Below are 15,542 nucleotides of genomic sequence, written 5' to 3' on the forward strand. Positions count from 1 at the left end.
GTACTTGTGGTGCACGGGCTCAGTGGTTGTGGCTCGCCGGCTCTAGAGCGCAGGCTCAGTAGTTGTGGAGCACGGGCTTAGTTGCTCTGCAACATGTGGGATCTTCCCAGGCCAGGGATCGAACCCGTGTCCCCTGCATTGGCAGGTGGATTCTTAACCGCTGCGTCACCAGAGAAGTCCCAACAGAAATAATTCTAACCCATTCTTTCTAATGGCTTTATTTCCTGGCGTTAACACACCACAATTTGTATAACCAATTCTTCATTGATGGGCATTTTTCCGTATACATTTCTACATGCATAAAAATGCAAGAAAGTCCTTGGTACATAGATCTTTGTTTACTGGTCTTTTGGTTTCTATAAGATACCTTTCAAGGAATACAGTATTGCTGGATCAAAGAGTATATGCATGTTAGGTTTCAATAGCATCTTTAAGATAGCTTAATAAAAAAAGATGTGACAATATGTATTTATACCAGCAGCTGTTAGAGTAGTATTTTCACTATACTCCCAACAAAAATAAATATTGTAGTTGCTGTAAATGTTTCCATTTTGATGGGTGTAAGTGGCAGTACTTCATTATTAGTTAATTTTTATTGCACCACCATATAACTACTTTTTACATCTGACCTTGTTGCATTTCTGGAAATTATGATCCCTCAATAAATTTAGCAAAAGACGCAATTATAGAGAGAAAAAGAGAAGCAATTCTATGCAGTAGGTATATGTGTGGATGTGAGTGGGCGCTCTTCTTCTGTTGAGATGTCCACTGTCTTGCTGTCTGGAAGGACACATGGGCAGTGAGGGAACACGAATTACCCGTGGGCCTTGTACCATTTCATCTTGCCGGTTGGTTGGTTATTTAATGTTTGCAAATCTCCCGGGAATCTGGAACTCACTTGATTTGAGGCAGTTCAGCGGAGACAACTCTATTCGAAACCCATGTCTCTGAAGAGTCATTACTCTAGTCATTGATCTTCAATTGTTTTCTTGAAGCTACACAGAAGAAAAAAAAAACTGAATAGGAGTTCATTTAAATATCATATTTGATGGCTGTTAGCATTTGTTCAGAATTATTTTCTTCTCTATGTATCTTCATTTATTTCAACTGCTTCTCAGAAAACAGTAAAGTCCTCTCACCACAGGCACTTTTGTTTCCTGTCACATCTGTTTTCCTTGGCAAACCTATAAGTTATTACAAGATATTAAGAGGGAAAAATAACAATACAAACATCATATTGTTACTGAATTGGTTGACAGGACCCGTGGCAATGTCCTAGCCAGGCGAGACCCCCTGTCTCAGCCAGGGACGTTCTTTTTTTTTTTCTTTTTTTAATTGATATATAGTTGATTTACAATGTTGTGTTAATTTCTGCTGTACAGTAAAGTGATTCAGTTATACATCTGTGCAGCCAATAACAAAACCGATACTGAAACTGGAACTGCACAAGTTTTATTCAATGGCCAAAGGAGAAGCAGGAACCTAATTCACAAATCAGCTTCTCAACCCAACTCTAGCAGAGCCACCAACTCTATAGAGGGAAGGTCGAGGTAAAAGGGAGGGAGTTGGAAAGAGTAGGAGGAATATTCATGAGGTAACTGAGAACGCGGGTGTGGTTTGGACCTGGAATTGTTGCATCTCTCCTTTTCAGTCCTTGCATGGGCTTTTCTGGTTGTTGTCATAGCAACTGTCAAGGGGCTGGTGGGTGTGTCACTTAGCTAATGTATTACAATGAGTGTATAATGAGGCTCAAGGTCCGCTGGAAGTCAAATCTTCTGCCATCTTGGGCCTAGTTGGTTCTCATTCATTTTTTCTCTTTGCAGCTCCTTCCTGAAACTTAGGTAAGAGTAATTATTTTCTATTCCAGGGAGGGGCAGGTACGATTCTGGGGCAACAGCGTTGGTAACAATAGGATTCTGCTGTAAAGAGTCCTTACTGGAATACTGGCCTGTATTAAAATAATACGTCACCTGCTCTGTTTCTAGATGTGAGGAACATGGAAACAGTCTCCCTGCATGTTACACATGGAGATTCCTGGGCTCTACCGGCCAACAAGAGAAAACAGAGCTTACAGACACTAGGCTCAAAATCTGCCTTAGAAAGCAGCTTCCCCAGGGTAATCTTCACACTCTAAGAGTCGAGCCAGAGCTTTAAAACCTTTATCTTTTTCCTAACATCTGGGCTGATTAGGAAGTCACTTAGTTGTCAGTTACAAAGAAGAAAGGTGCTAATTACCTCTTTGAAACCTCTGAGTGACTCTGAGTTTGACTTTTCTTCTTTTCAGTCTGAGAAGACTGCATGTTTCCTTCCTGGAACCTAAACCCCTTGAGTGCTTTACTCCTGCTGTGAGAGTTAAAATAAAGGTTTCTTTGAACCTTAACTGACTCTCTCCCACTCTTCTCATATGAAAATTTCTTTACTTTGCAAACTGCCTTCTTCAAAGTGTCAGTTTTTCTTCAGAAAATTTGATGTTCAGTAACCAAATTACAAGAACAAACAAAATCATAACGGTTTTGTCGTAAAAGAAAATGCCAAATGGTTTCCTTCTAAAGATGAATGAATCTCAGTTCTAACATGAAGATAGGCAAAAATATGGTTCCCATGTTCTTTCCATTACATATACTGTATGATTTTAGAACTTGAGAAAAAAATAATCTTGTCCAGTATCATTCCAGTTTTGATTCCTTTGAATATTAAATCTTTGGATACCTAAAGCACCCTCTTAAAGTATCGATGCTCCCTGAGTCCCTAACAGCTAATATCTTAGTCATCATTTGAAAAGTTTCTCAGAATTAAACATGAAATTGAGGTTTCAGTGGAAACAATGCCAAGCAGATGGGGGGTGGACCAGGAAATCAGGAGGTTTCAAGGACATCATTTACCTACAGACTAGTTTGCAGTGGAGAGGACTTTGAGCTCAGAGCTGGGACACGTGAGCTCCAATGGAGCAACCAAGTTCTGTAGACATATAGACAAGGGATGTGTCTCTTGTTTTCTTTTTTTAAATTGTGGTAACAGGAGATAATATGAGACCTGCTCTCTTAACATCTTTTAAAGTGTACAGCACAGTATTGTTAGCTGAAAACACAGCGTTGTACAATAGGTCTCTAGAATTTATTCTTCTTCCATAGCTGAAATTTTAGACCCATCAAACGATAGCAATTTCCCATTTCTCTCTCTGCCTTGACCGTGGCGACCACCCTTCTATTTTCTGCTTCTGTAATTCTGACTACTTTAGATACCTCAAGAAAATGTGGCGTATCTATATCTATATCTATAGATACATAGATCAAGATAGATAGACATAATGGAATATTATTCAGCCATAAAGAAGAAGGAAATCCTGCCATATGCAACAACACAGATAAACCTTGGGAACCTTATGCTAAGTGAAATAAGTCAATCACAGAAGGACAAATACTGCATGATTTCACTTACGGAATGTGTGCTTTCTGAGTTTCAACTTTCTCTTCTGTAAAATGCAATAGTAATTCCTTTCCACTACAAGCTATTGCTATGATGAAACAAATAATATTAAGAAGTGAAAGAGTAACACTTTTTCACTTGAATCGGGACCTCAAGGGGCCAATTATACTCACCCCCCCAACACAGGTATGTAGACTGATGAACTCCATAGTCTCATTATAAGAACTGGGCAACTGTTAAAGCACTATCAAAATATTAAAAGAACAAGAAGACTGTGCTAATTAAACATTTATTTAACTTTGAACAGCTGGTTCAATGAGGTTGGCAGGGTTCTAAAGAAGCAGACCCTGAGATGAGGGTTTAGGTACAAGTGGTTTATTTATTTATTTATTTATTTTTTGCGGCACGCGGGTCTCTCACTGCTGTGGCCTCTCCCGTTGCGGAGCACAGGCTCCGGACGCGCAGGCTCAGTGGCCACGGCTCACGGGCCCAGCTGCTCCACGGCATGTGGAATCCTCCTGGACCGGGGCACGAACCCGCGTCCCCTGCATCGGCAGGCGGACTCTCAACCACTGCGCCACCAGGGGAGCCCAGTGCAAGTGGTTTTTAAGAAACGATTCCCTGGGGAAACAAGTAAGGAGGTGAGAGAAGAGCAGGGAGGGGAGACATCAAGCAAGGTTGAGATTTCAGGTATAGTCCCAGCAATAGCATAGGAAGCCCTGGAGGATATTATACCTTCAGAATGTATTCACCCTGACGGCAAGGCAGCTGGGCTTTCATACTACTAGATCAGCCTGTCACTGGATAGGCTAGAGGAGGCCTAGTGGGGAACAGATAAACTCCTGGCACTTTTGTGAGTAAGGATGAAGCAAGAGGCACCATGAGTCAAAGGTGGTCCCCTGTAGAAAACTGCAGGCCCTGCCAGTAGAAACAAAGCATGCAGGAGGTGAGGGGACTTGTATCCAGAATGATAAAATGCATATGAGGGGATCTGAGCAGGGCACGAAGAGTATCTCCTTAGTTTACAAATGCCAAGACTGAGGCTAAGAGATATCAAGCAGCTGTCCAAGCTCACACCACATATGAATGGCAGACTTGATTGTCCAACCCGAGACTCCCACCTCAGTGTTCCTTCCACATCACCAGGATGCTGATGAGTCTGTTACACTGTGAGTCCTGATATCATTATACACATCCTGCATCCTGAACTGGTTTTTTATTCATGTCTGAGAAAACGTCCTACCCTGGTACAAATTGATACGTACCCACCACGGCAACAGCACAGTTTTTGTGAGGCTATTAATAATGTAAGACGCAGTTGCTGCTAGAAGATCTCCTGCTAACACTGCAGTGAGTGGAAATGCTGTCCTTATTCTTAATAAACGGAAGGGAGAATGAGACACGCTTCCTTGGATATAAGAATTTTAGAGAAAACGGTATTTTTAAAATGCTTGCAAGGGTCCATGTTTATTGTGCATTTCCTCAGCATCCAGAAATACAGACCAAACTAATTACACTGAAAGCAAGAAAGGGAATCCCAACATGATGAATATGAACGAGTAGCATAATAATCTTGCTGCTTGGAGAATAATTTTGCTGCCTCATATTGAAAAAAAAATACAATGTACCCATCTGGCTCAGAAATAAAAACCGTGGAGTTTGTCCTTTGTGATATCACTAAAAAATAAATAACTTAAACCGGTCTAAAATGGGGGAAAGTACATTTTCAAAGGCTTTGGAGATTTTTTTAAGCGCCCGTGAGAACCCACACAGGAGCTACTGTTATAACATGGCCGTGGAGAAGTTGCCTTCAGAAGGATGGCTGCCCCACTCACTGCCTCCTCCTGAGGTGCCCAGCAAATGTTTGGGTTCTTCTCCATTCAGGCAAAATGATAATTACTAAATTATCAGTGACAAATAATCATCACTCTGTATCCTGGAGTCCAGCCCCAAATATAATTATAAGACTCTCAATCAAAAGAAAGTTAGCTGAGAAACATGGGCCAACTTCCAATAGAGGGTGACGTGATCTCTCTGCCCTTCCTTTACTTCCTTTTCCTTTGTCCTTGGCTAATCAGCAACAGAGGAAAGTGACAAATGGCTCTCCACAAAGCTTCAGAAGATTCATAAAACCAAGAGGAGTTAGATATACCTTCTTTCACCCCAGAAAACACCAGAATCAATAGATGGAGAGAAAAGAGAGAGGCTGTTTTAAGCTCTGTACTACTATACTCAACAATTAAGAACCGTTCAATTACAAAACGGAAGTCCTGTTCCCAAGACAGATCAATGTATTCTGCGCGACATGCCTTATATTGCCTTATATAACATTGCTCAACAATTCTGTAAGTTTTATATTATGTCCTCTTCACATAACAGTAAAAAATAAATAGTTTGTAAAAATTACAGCCAAGATTCTTGGGCATTAAACTTCTAAATCCTGTCCTGAAGCCCCATCTCCCCACCCCCAAAACATACACACACCCAGATCTTGAGACTATGGCCCCTGCTGTGGGATTACCGTCCTAGACAGAAGACTGCTAGAAAGAAGTAATAAGGAAAGTGGGATTACGCAAGGTGAACTAAGTGTCTCCACGGCAAATTTCAGGTGAAAAATAAGGGGATTTTTGTCCATACCTGAGCAGGGACTTACTCTTGCGAGGAAACAACCGGTTATAGGAGGATGTGGGCATGAAGCAGGAAGTGACTAGGCAAACATCCTAATAGACTGTCCCCTTAGAGGTTCTTTTTTTCTTTTTTTATGAACAATTAACATCGAGTTCTCAGCTTGCTCTGCAGAGGAGCTGTCTGCATCTTTCATATTTAGACGGACAGTTTCCTTTATCTGACACCAGGTCCCCGGCCACATCCAAGCAAACAAGGCATTCTTCTACAGAGCTGAATCAGAGTCTCTCATCTTTAGTCCACTTTATGTCCTCTTCCTCACACCCACCCCACAGAAGCCACGTGGTTAAGCAGGAGGATAGTCAAGAATGTTTTTATCAACTCCAAGCCCTAATTCATATTCCCCCAAATCTCCACTCCACCCTCTCACACCCCCATTCCCACCCCCACCCCCAGGATTTCACTGAGACGTCTCTCAACAAGGGCAGGGGCTTCTGCCTCTCCAGCCCACACCCAAGCCACCTCCGGACCCCTGGCTGCAAAAGCAGGGAGGGCCAGGAGCCAGCACAGGACCCAGGGGGGCAACGTCTCAGTATCTGGCAGAGCCCCGGGCAGCATCATTCAAGTTGGCCGCTGCGGACCAACACAGAAGAAAAAGAAAACACTGTCAAGTAGGAAGGGAAAGAGCCCTAAGTTCCACCCCAGTCTCTACCCCATCACTCTTCCGCACTTAACAATCAGGGCTACCTGGCATATGTCTCAATCTTATCCAGCGAGTTGTTTAAAACAAAAGAGAGAGAGAAAATTTCAGTCTTTTCCTATCTTCAAAACAAAATGTTCTCTTTTTGGAGATATCCATGAAAACAAAAACAGAAAAAAAATTATTTAGACAAGATCAAAATAACTGGAGGTTTTCAGGGGTGTAAACTGCCTGGCTCAGAGCAGGCTTGGTCTCAGAGGCATGGTCAGAGCCACTTGCAGCAGCGGAGATGGACTGGGGGCACACAGTGATCAGGTGGTAACTTCCCGGAGGTCAGGGCCAGACAGCACACATGTTCTTCTGAGTGGACTTAATAATCTAGGTTTAATCAGAGCAATTTGGATTTGGATTTTGAAATGACCCTTCTTTGCCATGGAAACTATGCACTTCACACTGTGGAAACAGGTGGCATATAGAGAGGGTAGCTTTTGCTTCTTTGATTTCTTAGCCTTGAAGATGACCAGGTGGAGAAAGAGACCAAAAATTTTTCTGATTTCCCTATTTCTTCTATTCCTTCCTAAAAACCAGACTCGCTGTGGCCTCGGTCTTGAGGAGTCATACTGACCGATAGAGAAGACAGCTCAGACAGAAAAGAAAAGAGTACAAAATGCGAGAAGATTGGAGATGAAAACATACAAAATTATATATATATTTACATATATAATAAACACAACATATCTGTGTACAACATGTCTGGGACAGTTGAGGAAACTATACAAGGATGTGCAACACTTTCCCCTTTCCACATGGATTTTAGACTAAGGAAGACAGCATAAGGAAATGGAGCAAGAAACACAAAAATTATATACAATTACAGGCGACAGCCAAGGAGTTTGGGGGCCAGGGAATCACAGGATCCTGCTCTTTCCATTCCCTCCTCACCAACGTTTTCCTATCCAGTTGGAATGATGGCCTGAAAAGTGAATGGCTGGTCAGGAAAGAAGTGGAGGCACCCCCAACCCCCTCCATGTGCATCAGCAAGTTCATCAGTTGTTCTCATTGCGCCAGATGTGTGGCGTATCAGAAGTGGTGAGCTGAGAGGGCGAGAGAGGATTATAGAATCTTCCTCTCTTGAACGGCTAGCTAGTTCCCACCCTGCCGTCTCTGTGATCACTAGCAGGTTGCATTCAGTAACATTCAGGCCAAGCTACTGATAACTAGATTGACGATGCTGGCCTTCTGCAGCCCCTTTCCTCCGCCTGGTTCACGATCAGCACTCTGCTTCTCAGAGCACAGGAGCTGGGTGACTGAGCTCTAGGAAGGCAGAGATTTCTCAGTGCTTCTTCCCTTTCTCCCTAATCACCTTCCCCAGCTTCCTCCAAGGTGAGTCATCTCCTGAGAACCTGCTGCCCCAGCCCTGCTGTAGCACTAAGCCCTGGAGGCTCGCTCAGTTCATCCCTTTTCTTCTTGTCTCCCTAACAATACGCCTGGCAGCTGACAACATCTGAAATGTGGGACTCCACCTGTGCACGACTGAGCATGTTTCTCCAGGCCCACAGCTTGGCTGTCAGCGCAGCTTTTTAGCAGCAAGGGCCCAGATTGTAGGAAAGCAGGTGAGGGCAGAGGCAAGAGCTTTGCTGCTTAGAATTTTTTTTCTTGACCCTCAAGACCATGATCCTGATGAGCCCCCTCTCGCCTGAATTTATAACCCCCAAACCTCAACTTCTCTCCCCATGTAGTCTTCAAATAGCTCCCCTCTGTAGGCTCACCTATGGGCCTTCCTCACTTTTGGCTTTACAATGAACAGCACAGTTTTTTTCAGGATTTTAGAATCAGAATCAAAATCACCTATATTCAACTCTGTTTTGCAGATGAGGAAATAGAAATCCGGAGAGGTTAAATGACTTGACCAAGGTTACACGTCCGTTCTGCCTAAACTGAGTGGAGCTAGAACCCAGATATCTTGACTCCCAAACCAGTGTTCTTTCCACTATCCCATGATACTTTCAAAAAGCAACATGCTGGAAGAGAGAGAGAACGTGCCCATTTTATGTGAATTATATCCTCCAATCTTTACGTTATTTAAGAGCCAGGGCAAACTGTAAAAGACACTGACTGAGTAAAGGAGGTTAAGTGGGCACTATAGTTTTAGGCAAGGAAATCAGTTTTTCTTTTTGAGGCTTCTCTAAACCAGTCATAATGGAAACATGAAGCAGTAGCAGCCCAAGGGGCAAAACACTTAAAGCACAGAAAACAGATCGCATTCAATCTACCTTTCCCAACCACGTCAGGTTAGCCTTGGGACGTTAAACCTGTCATATTATTCCCAAGGCCTAGGCTAACCAATTTGGGGATATTCTCTTCCAAAAGGAGAAATCACATCTCCCCAGTTTCTTGTACAAAAGAAAAAGAGTTTGCAGCATTATCCAATCCTAGTCTCCCATTTCTGAGCCCCTACCTGGGCCACATGAGGGTGTGAAAATCTCCATTTATCCAAAGAAATGAACTCAGAACCTCTCTTCAGCCCACATTACCTTCTCAGCAGCCTCCAGGAGAATCACAGTCATTTCTGGCTAGCAAGTTGAGAAGATATAACTAGGTGCCCATTGCATCCCTGCCTATGATATATAAAAGTCCGGTGGGTGAGGAAGGGAAGCAGAAGGGGGCCCCAGTTACCTCGCAAGCTTGCTGGTGATGAGCGAGGACTTTCCCTGGGGCAGATCCTGTGGGCTGGGGATGTGGTCACCCATCACCAGGTTCTTGTCTGGTCCTGTACTTGGTAGCTGCCTATTCTTCATCTTGGCTTTGGGCATGTCATAGTCTCCTGAGTCAAAGTACTTTTGCCCTCTCTGGAGTCTCTTCGTGAGGAAGTTGGAGCCTCCAAGCTTTTGTCCTAGGCTTAGATATTTGGCCTTTAACTTTGCCTCCTTGGCTCTCTCAGGGAGCGTACCTTCTTTCTCCTGTGTGTCCTGCTTCTCCTTTACCGGTCTCCTCCCCAGGGTTCTCCTCCTCTTGTTTCTGGGACATGGTGGGATCGGGACTGTGGAGTGAGGGGACCCAAGAAGTCAACCGGAGAAGGGAAGGGGGAGGGGAAACGGGACAACCTGCACTGCTTCTTCGGCTCCTGTCACTAGGGCTGCTCAGTCCCTTCAGAGGTGTTTTGTTTACACTTTAGGACGTTTAAAACTGATCAAGAAATAAATTGATCAAGTGCTTTAAGTGTCTTATATCACAGCTCTGAAACAAACGAGGCCAGTGACACAAACAGGAGAGCAAGTTTACCCGATTTTTCCTGTCCATGCAATCATATTGCTTTCCTGAGTGACATTTCCTTCCTTGTTTGATCTCAAATCAGGAGTTAGTCAGAAAGACTAATCCAAGCTACATTTCTGTAACCTAACACACACAGGTTAAAAATAAAATAACTGAGGGATTTGAGCAGTAAGACAAGTGCATGGTAGTACTGAATTTACTTCAAACAGTCAATCCTTCCTCAAATTTGTGTCCTTTCATACAAATTCCAGTGGACTTTTAGTTATTGCCTAAATTCAGCCTCAAAATAAGTCAGTGGAGTAGTCAAGATTAGTATTATTCCCACTTCATGAAAGGAAAAAATAGAGATTAAAAATCTAAAGGGGGAAACTTGACCTTCAGAGTTGACCGAAGGTGGGAATGGTGAACATCTTGTCACTGGAGGAATGTAAATGATGGTCCAAGTGAAGAGTGAAGACTCTTCCCAATGGTCAGACTGGTGATTATTTGGTCTAATGTTTTAGTAGCAGGTTGACAATTAGTTTGGGTGTCATATGTATGATGTCCTAATTGATCACCCCATGAGTCTGCCTCTCTCTCCTAAATTACTTTATGGGTTATCATAATTATGGAAAAAAAAAAGTGTTCCCTAACAGTACTGCATTTAACTAACAAATTTTACATGGGCAACTTTGAGTGAAAATACCATATATCTTAAATTATTAATCAACTGTTTTAAGAGGATGACATATTTAAGACAAGTATGTTAGCTCAGATTCCCTTCAGGAATTTTCAGGACAGTTAACACTTGTATAGATGAGTTAACTGTAAACATCAGCTTGCTTTTAATATTTATTGATGCTTTAAAACACATAAAATATATACATTTATTGAAACATAAACAAATGAAAATGACTTTTAATGGAAATTATATTTTTAAAAAAGACCTAATTTTACTGAGATGTGCTCTCTTCATTGGTATTTAACCTTGCTACATTTATTCCTGGGGCTTCCTCCATCTTAAAGAAGTGTAACACTTTTGAACACATTTTAAACTTCATCGTAAAATCAGATATACTGCAAGTAACCTTAAAACTTTCCTAAGATGAACTAATTGCTATGATCATTCTCCCATAATAATGATAAATTTTAATTCTTTACTATTCATTGTTTTTATAACCTCACTTTTATTTCTTGTCATATATCAAGGGAAATGAGGGGCGGTTTATAGTAATAAACACCTATATTTAAAAAGAAGAGATACCTCCAATTAATGATCTCAATTTGTACCTTAAGGAATTGAATTTAAAAAGCAAACTTAACACAAAGTATGAAAAGATAGGAAGTAATAAAGATCAAAACAGAAAAAACTAAGATAGGAAAAAGGACAACATATGGGAAAGATAAATTAAGCCAAGAGATGAATTTTTGAGACCAGTAAAATTGATAAACCTATAATCAGATTAGTCAGAAAAGATAGGGAAGAAACACACAAATTACTAAGATCTGAAACAAGAGAGGTGACACCATTACAGATTCTGCATATATTAAAAAGATAATAATGTAATATTAACAAATTAATGCCAATAAATGCGATACCTTAGATGAAATGAAAAAATATCTTGGAAGACACAAACTATGAAAGCTCATTCAAGAAAAAATAGATAAACTGACTAGTTCTATATATATTAAAGAAACTGAATTTGTAGTTTAAAACCTTTCAGTAAAAATAATTCTAGGCTTGGAAGGTCTCCCTGGTGAATTCTACCTAAGAGGAAGAAATAATGCCAATTCTACACAAACTTTGCCAGAAATTGAAGAGAAAGGAATACATCACACTCATTATATGAGACCAGTGTTAACCTAATAACAGAAGCAGACAAAGACATTACAACAAAAGAAAACTACAGATCAATATCCCTCATGATTATAGATGTAAAACTTCTTAACAAAGTTTTAACAAACTGAAACACAAATATATTAAAAGCATAATATACCATAATCAGTGGAGGTTTACCCTAGGAATTCAAGGTTGGTATAACACACAAAACTCAATGTATTCACCATATTAACAACCTCTCCAAAAGAGAAAGAGAGAGCAGAGAAAAAAACATATGATCTTCTCAATAAATGAAGAAAAACATTTACTAAAAATCTAATATTTTTCTGATAAAGACTCTCAGAAAACTAGGAATGGAAACAAATTTTCTCAAAGTGACATAGGGCATCTATGGCAAATCTACAGCTAAACTCATACTTAATGGAGAATGACTGAACGCTTTCCCTGTAAGAGCAGTAACAAGGCAAAGACGTCTATCTCTCACCATTTCCATTTAACATTGCACTGGAAGTTCTAAATCAGTGAAAAAAGGAAAAAAAAGATAATAATAAATTAAAACATCCAGACTGAAAGTAAATAAATAAAATTGCCTTTACTCACAATCTTTTTTTTTTTTTAAGTAAAACATACAGCTATCATAGAATACAGTCATCCCACTGTTAGGCATTTACCCCCCAAAAATGAAAGCGTATGACTACACAAAGACCTATACACAAATGTGTATAGCAGTTTTTATTTGCAATAAACAAAAACTGAGAAAGGCTCAAATATCCACCAACAGATGAATGGTTAAACAAATTATGGGTATATTCATACAATGGAATACTACTCAGCAATAAATATGAATGAACTATTTATGCACACAAAACATGGATGAATCTGAAAATAATTATGCTGAGTGAAAGAAGTTAGACCAAAAAAAGTACATACAATACGATTCCATTTCTGTAAAACTCTAGAAATGCAAACTAGTCTATAGTGCCAGAAAGCAGATCGGTTGTACCTGATTGAAAGAACCAGGGAATGAGTGGTGAGGGAGGATTTCAAAAGGGGTTTACATATATGTTCACTATGTTGGTTGTAGTGATGGTTTCATTAGGTTTATACATTTGTCAAAACTGATCAAATTGTGTATGAGTTATTTATTGTGTGTCAATTATGCTTCAATAAAGCTATTTATGTTTGTTTTTGAAATTAAAAAGGAGAAATCTAAAGAAAGGGAAAGATGAACTTCAGGGGTAAATAGAGGAATGCAACAAAGCTTCCCTTGACAGTACTTGATTACCCCTCCATAAAGGTTCTTTTTAGGTAACTGAATATATTTTTTAATATTTTAAGGAAAGTGATATATTAGCCTGCAAAGTGCTACCTCATCTTTTTTTAATATTACAAACATATTCTTGTGACTGAGCTCTAACTTCCATTAGATTACCTAGAAAACAGGACTTGAAGGAGTTCATTGTCAACAGAAATAAACATTTAATTTTGCAATACATGAAAGCAAAGTCAAGTTTTTAAAAGGCTTTGAAGGGGTTAAAACTCACTGATTGGGCTGTATATCTTTATTAGGACACCTTTGGCAATGCTCTAGCTTGGAAAGCTCTTTTACCCTTTGGCACGAAAATATGATTTCATAATTTTAGACCTGACATGAAATGCCAAGACTACTGTCCAAGTGGAACTGTTTACTGGACAAAGTTCTCAAATGAGAGTGGCAATGGCCCAAATGTCCCTTTATTTAACTTACGGATTCAGGAATCCACTGTGCTATCTAAACCAGTTCTAGCCTTTTTATATGCATTAAACTTATACTTTCTCTTGTCTCTCAACCACTTAGTTCCAGAACTTTGAAATAGGAATCAACCTGCCCAAGTCTTTCATTTTAGAGATAAGATAAATATTCAGAGAGAGAAAGTAATTGTTTCCAGGTCACAGGGTGAGTTGGGGACAGATTAAAATCTGGATTTAGATATCCTGATTCTCAGACTAAGCTTTTCTCATACCACTGGATCTCTTCCCATCCCCAACCCCTGCCCCCCCCACACACACAGTGTACATTCACGATTTGTCTACTTTTCTGTATGGGTTTTATATTTGGTAATAAAAAGCATAAAATAAAGAATAATGTTCATTATTAAATTAATTGCTATTGACAAATATTCCCATGTGTTTGCCTTTGCACTTACTAATAAATTAACATTTCATTTACAAAATGGAATAATAATGCTTAATGAGTATTTACCACTTGCCATGCGCTATGTTAGATACTTTTTAATGAATTATCTCAGTGATTCCTAACAATAATTTTATCGTGTATATATTGTTATTTCCCCCATTTCACAATGACAAATTTACACAAATAGGTGATCCAGCTAGATCACAAATCCAGATTTGTCTAATGTTAGAGCCTGTGTGTTAAAACAATAAACTAAAGCACCTCCTGGATTGGTGAAGAAATTTTTTCTGTATATATGGAGAATGAAAATTTACATATAATTGTATATATAAAATTATATATAAATCATATATATAATTATAGATATATTTTTGAGAGATAACTGGAGCTTTACACCCCACATTTAAGCAATTTCTGAGAGTATACATTCTTCAGTGGGTATAAACATACCTACATCCTTAAACAATAAAAATAAAACATTCTTTTACTGTTGATTGACCATGGCCCAACACTAACTTAATAAATACTTAGCAGCTACGCAGACTATATAGTCCAGCCACCTAACTGGATGCCTTTTTTTGAATCCTTTGGTGAAGAGATGATCACTGCCTCAGGAAATCAGTGGCTTAATATATTTTCAGGTGGCTCCAATATTTATATGTTTTGTTATGAACAATATTGTGGTGGCAACATTACAAAGGGCTCTAGGGACAAAGCACTTGGCTAAAATGATGACTCTTCTACTTAAGTAGGTAGTCCTTGAGCAAATTATTTATATCTCTGAGATTTGGTTTTCTCAAGTGGAAAATGGGAATAATAGCAGTAACTCCCTCCTAGGGTTGATGCAAGGACTGAGTGAGTTAAAAGATGTAAAAATTTAGAACTGTGCCTGGTACATAGGTAAGTGTTATTGACACAGTTGCTTGTATTATTATTAAGTAATAGCATGTATTGAAATTTACCTGTGTATCAGATACTGTTTTACATGCTTTACAATTTTTGTTTCAGTCTTCACAATAACTCCACAATGAACGTATTCTTATTTTATTTTCCCTTTCAGATGAAGAAATCAAGACACAGGTTAAAACTTGGTCCAAGTTTGCAGTTGATGAAGTTGGGATGTCAATCCCAGGCAGTATGACTTTTGAGCCCATCCTTGACCCTTGTAACCACTATGTTAGATTACTGTTGCTATGGAGCTGATTTTGTTTGTACTATATGGGCCTAACTAGCTTTCTTAACCAAGTTCTGTATATAAATTTTATGATGACATCCTTAAAAAGAGATGAGGTGAAACAGTTGAGGTCATGTTGTTTCTCAGTGAATGGAAAGAACATGGCCTCATATTTCAATGCTGTGTTGGTTTTTTTATTTTTTTTTAATTAATTAATTTATTTATTTTTGGCTGTGTTGGGTCTTTGTTGCTGCACACGGGCTTTTTCTAGTTGCAGTGAGTGGGGGCTACTCTTCGTTGCAGTGCGCGGGCTTCTCATTGCAGTGGCTTCTGTTGTGGAGCACAGGCT

The 15,542-nt window shown here is 39.7% G+C and overlaps 1 pseudogene across 1 annotated transcript in view; it reads right to left on the reverse strand.

Moving 5' to 3' along the window:
• The window catches only part of LOC307196057 (alpha-endosulfine-like), a 32,725-nt pseudogene extending 22,947 nt beyond the window's left edge, over positions 1–9,778 (reverse strand). Inside the window, exon 1 of the transcript in view lies at positions 9,428–9,778. The product of the transcript in view is annotated as an alpha-endosulfine-like (transcript). The remainder of the gene's footprint in view (positions 1–9,427) is intronic.
• Between the last annotated feature and the right edge of the window lie 5,764 nt (positions 9,779–15,542).

This window comes from Stenella coeruleoalba (assembly GCF_951394435.1).
Source record: "Stenella coeruleoalba genome assembly, chromosome: 13".
NCBI classification, from domain to species: domain Eukaryota; kingdom Metazoa; phylum Chordata; class Mammalia; order Artiodactyla; family Delphinidae; genus Stenella; species Stenella coeruleoalba.